The following is a 5,278-nucleotide window of genomic DNA, read 5'->3' on the forward strand; positions in this document are numbered from 1 at the left end:
ACAGAGACCAGATATAGATCCCCATATATGTGGCCAATTGATTTGGACAACAGAATCAAGAAAATTCAATGGAAAAGGGAAATCTTTTTAAAAAATGGTAATGGAACTAATGAATATTCATATAGAGAAAAATCAGCATTTTTCCCTTTATTTCATCAACATTAATTTACTTGAAATGGATCCTAGAACTTAATATAAAGGCTAAAACTATAAAACTTCTAGAGAAAAACATAGGAGAAAAATCTTTGCAACCTTGAGACAAAGATGTTTTTTGACATATAAAGCATAAAACATAAAAATTATGTATTAGTCTATATCAATATTAAAATCATTTCCTTAAAAGGTTAAGAAAATTAAAATTCAAGCCACAGATTGGGAGAAAATACTCAGAATATCTGTGCCAGACAACGGACTTGCGTCAAGTATGTGTAAAGAACAGTTACAACTTGGTAACAATAAAAACGGACCAACAAAAATAGCAAAATATTTTATTATCACTGCACAAAATAAAATATTTAAATGGCCAATAAGCACTTGAAAATATGTTCAATACCATTCAAGAAAATTAATTAAAACCACAGTGAGCTACTGCTACATCTCTCCTAGGACTAACATTTTTTAAAAATGACCCCATTAAGTCTTAGAATGCATAGCAGTCGGAGCTTTCATATACTGTTGGTGGGAATGTAAAATTCGCACAACCAATTCTGAAAACAATTGGACATTTTCTTATAAAGTTTAACATATACTTGTTATATGACTCAACAGCTCCATTTCAAGAGAAATGAAAACATGTCCACATAAGGACTGGTACATGAATGTTCATAGGAACTTAAATCATAATAGTCCCAAACTGGGAATAATCCGAAGAGCCACCATTGAGTGGGAAACTGTGGTGTGTCCATACAATGAAATACCACTCAGTAATAAGAGGGGATAAACTACTACTAATATATGCAATAACCTGGATGAATCTCAAAAGAGTTATGTTAAGTGAAAGAAGCCAGACACAAAAGAGTATGTCTGTTGGCATTCCATTTATAAGAAGTTCAAGTCAACAGATAAAACTAATCTGGAGGAATAAAGTAGGTCATTGGTTGTATGGAACAAGAGATGGAGGATTGGCTATAAAGGAACTTGATGGAGCTTTTTGGGGTGATGGAAATATTCTGTATTTTTATTATAGCACTGGTTACACTAATATATATATCATATATATGTCAAAACTCATTGAACTGTGTACTTAAAATGGGCATTTTAGTTTATGGAATTTATTCTTTAATAAACTCGATCAAAGTAATTTTTAAAACCTTAACAAAACATAATGGCCTTGACATTTCAGCCTCTGTTCAAGTGAACAAAAGCAACATAGGTGCAGCTCTGGGTCATTAGAAAAGTGCTTCTGGGTATCACATTGAGCACCAGTGTCACCAGGTGTTTTGCAGGATGCTGATGAATTTTGACAATTTCAAAATTTAGGGATGACCTGAATCTTATACAAATTGTGAATGATTATGACTTATTCATTTTTCTCACTCCTTTTTATAGCTTGTTGGATAAACTCTTGTTATTTGCTTATATTTTCTAAATTTTCAAAAGAAAAATTTCATTCTTTATTTCTTTTTTCATTTTTAAAATTTTCTTCCTCCCTTCCTCCCTTTCTCTCTCTCTCCCTCTCTTCCTTCCTTCCCTCTCTTCCTTCCCTTCCTTCCTTCCTTCCTTCCTTCCATCCTTCCTTCCTTTCTTTCTACCAGCAACAAAATGCTTTCCTTGTTCTTTCTTCAACTGTTTTAAAGGGAAGATCTACCTCTTCTCTCTTACCCCCACTGGTTCTCCTATGCTTCTCACTTAATGAAACATTTATCAAAATGGAAAACACAACTTTCAGTTCTGAGAAAAGAAATCACAGCACAATATCGATGGAAGCTGGAAGATCTGGGTTCCCATCTTAGCTCTTCTGAGAACCAGCTGTTTTATCTTGGTCCAGTTGGGCAGTCCCTCATTCCACAAACTCCCTGGCTTCAGCCTTAACTTCCTCATCTGTAAAATGAGAGAATTGAATTCTATGATCTCTTCTGCCTCTCATAATTCTTCCCTGAAAGACCTGTGGAAGCCTCACAAGTACTCCCTTCTCGTTTCGAAATTGCATCCTCTGTTACAGAGCAGTTCACGTTGTTTCACTGGCAGCTGAGAAGGAGGAAGGGAATGCATTTCATTCATCTTCCTAGAGCTTGGTTTAAAGATAGCTCACTGTGGGGAGAACATGACCATAACAGCTTTTCCCAAAGAGCACCACACACTCACGCTAGGGTTCTCACACACGTGCTCTCAACATGAGTGGGTAGGGAAAATTTATTACCACAGTTTTATGGGTGACTCTTAAAGAGACCGCAGGATATGCCTCGATTCCCCAGACCTTAACCCAGGTCAGCCTCTGGAGTCTTTCCCTTTACCATATGGGTTTGGCATAACAAATCAAAACCCCAGTAGAGAAATCCCCTCAGGCTTCCAATCATTTTGGATTCAACCTCTGCTTCACTGCAGCTTAGGCTCATCACCAACAATAATATTTTGACAAAACATAAAACCTTAAAAAAAAGGGGGGGATGTAAATGTGTTTCTCCACAGCTGTCTTCATGGGTTGAATCTGTTTCAAGGAAATTTTGGGCTTTGCATCAAATATTGGGCATGACTAGGTCCAAAAAGGAGGCTCGGTGAGAATATGGTGACAAGGACGATGGACTGTGGAGAGCCTCTCCCTCCGATGCGTGTCTGTAGTAGGGTTTGCCTAGTCCAGCCTGGCCCTGCTGGTCAGGTACCTCCCCCAGCCATCCAAGTGCTCCTTATTCAGTGTACATACCATCCCTGAGTTCTCGATGTGTACTAAGCATTATTGAAGAGATGGTGATGAATCAGAATGGCAGAGGGGGGCATTCTGGAGTTCGACTGCCTTTGTCCTAATCTTGCTTTACCAGCTGTGTGGCCAAGGGCAACATTTTCACTAAACTTTAGTTTCATTGTGAACAAAATGGTTGGAATAAAAATGTATGCCTCCTAGGATTAACTGAGATAGTGTTCATATGACAGTCAGTGTAGTGCCTGGTACTTGGACCGTCTTCAGTAACTGTTAGCAAATATCATCATCACTGTCATCGAGGGAGAGGGACTTCTAAATGTTAATAGAGCAAGAGTGTTCCTTGGGGACCCAAAGTAAGGAAGGATTCGTTCTGAGCAGGTTAGTGGGGCTGGCTTCCCAGAGGAGGGGACGCTTGCGCTGCCCTGAAGTACAGGTGGGAGTTTGATAGCTGGAAACTGGAAGAGGGCATTCCGGTTGGATAGCTCAGCAATGCAGTCCCTACATGATCTCATCCAGGAGGATGTGACTGCTCAGACTTTTAAAAAATAAAGAGCCCCAAGCTCACAATGGGAGCAGACATGGTGGAAGGACAATTAAGCGGCAGCCTATTCGTGGACTTCCTGCTGAACCTGAACAGATTTCTCAGACCAGTGACTCATCAACAGGACAAATGACATGTACCTGTTGTGTAAACCTGGTGCTTTTGGTTTATTTTTATCTTGCTTCTGTAACCCCTCTTTGTTCCATTATTAATACCCACTGCACTGGGTGAGACAGGCTTAAAGATGTGACAGACTAGAGCTATAGTCATCAAGACAGCATGGTATTGGTACAAAAACAGACATATAGACCAATGGAACAGAATAGAGAGCCCAGAAATGAACTCACAAACTTTGGTCAGCTAATCTTCGACAAAGGAAGCAAGAATATACAATGGAATAAAGACAGTCTCTTCAGCAAATGGTGTTGGGAAAACTGGACAGCAGCACGTAAAGCAATGAAGCTAGAACACTCCCTTACACCATACACAAAAATCAACTCAAAATGCATCAAAGACTTAAACATAAGACAAGTACAATAAACCTCCTAGAGGAAAAATATAGGCAAAACATTATCTGACATACATCTCAAAAATTTTCTCCTAGAAGAAATAAAAACAAGAATAAACAAATGGGACCTAATGAAACTTACAGGCTTCTGCACAGCAAAGGAAACCATAAGGAAAACAAAAAGACAACCTACGGAATGGGAGAAAATTTTTGCAAATAAAACCGACAAAGGCTTGATCTCCAGAATATATAAGCAGCTCATACGACTTAATAAGAAACAACCAAACAACCCAATCCAAAAATGGGCAAAAGACCTAAACAAGCAATTCTCCAAGGAAGACATACAGATGGCACATCAATAGGCACATGAAAAAATGCTCAATATCACTAATTATCAGAGAAATGCAAATCAAAACTACAATGAGCTATCACCTCACACCAGTCAGAATGGCCATCATTCAAAAATCCACAAATGACAAATACTGGAGAGGCTGTGGAGAAAGGGGAACCCTCCTACACTGCTGGTGGGAATGCAGTTTGGTGCAGCCAGTGTGGAAAACAGTATGGAGATTCATCAAAAGACTAGGGGAATAGGCTTACCGTATGACCCAGGAATCCCGCTCCTGGGCATATATCCAGAAGGAACCCTACTTCAGGATGACACCTGCACCCCAATGTTCATAGCAGCACTATTTACAATAGCCAAGACATGGAGACAGCCTAAATGTCCATCAACGGATGACTGGATAAAGAAGAAGTGGTATATTTCTACAATGGAATACTACTCAGCCATAAAAACTGACAACATAACGCCATTTGCAGCAACATGGCTGCTCCTGGAGAATGTCATTCTAAGTGAAGTAAGCCAGAAAGAGAAAGAAAAATACCATATGAGATTGCTCATATGTGGAATCTAAAAAACAAAAACAAAAACAAAAAAAAACAAAGCATAAATACAAAACAGAAATAGACTTATAGACATAGAATACAAACTTGTGGTTGCCAAGGGGGTGGAGGGTGGGAAGGGATAGATGGGATTTTAAAATTGCAGAATAGATAAGCAAGATTATACTGTATAGCACAGGGAAATATACACAAGATCTTATGGTAGTTCACAGAGAAAAAAATGTGACAATGAATATATATATGTTCATGTACAACTGAAAAATTGTGTTGTACACTGGAATTTGACACAACATTGTAAAATGATTATAAATCAATAAAAAATGTTAAAAAAAAAAAAAGATGTGACAGACTTCTCCTTTTTGGCTTTTTGCACTTGTCATACATTTTTGTGGCCAAGAGAGTGAGTTTCTCTCCACCCCATCTTTCTTTCCTCTTTCTTGAAAAATGGTCTTCTCTGTGACATGGA

This window comes from Camelus dromedarius, chromosome 23 (genome assembly GCF_036321535.1).
Source record: "Camelus dromedarius isolate mCamDro1 chromosome 23, mCamDro1.pat, whole genome shotgun sequence".
NCBI classification, from domain to species: Eukaryota; Metazoa; Chordata; class Mammalia; order Artiodactyla; family Camelidae; genus Camelus; species Camelus dromedarius.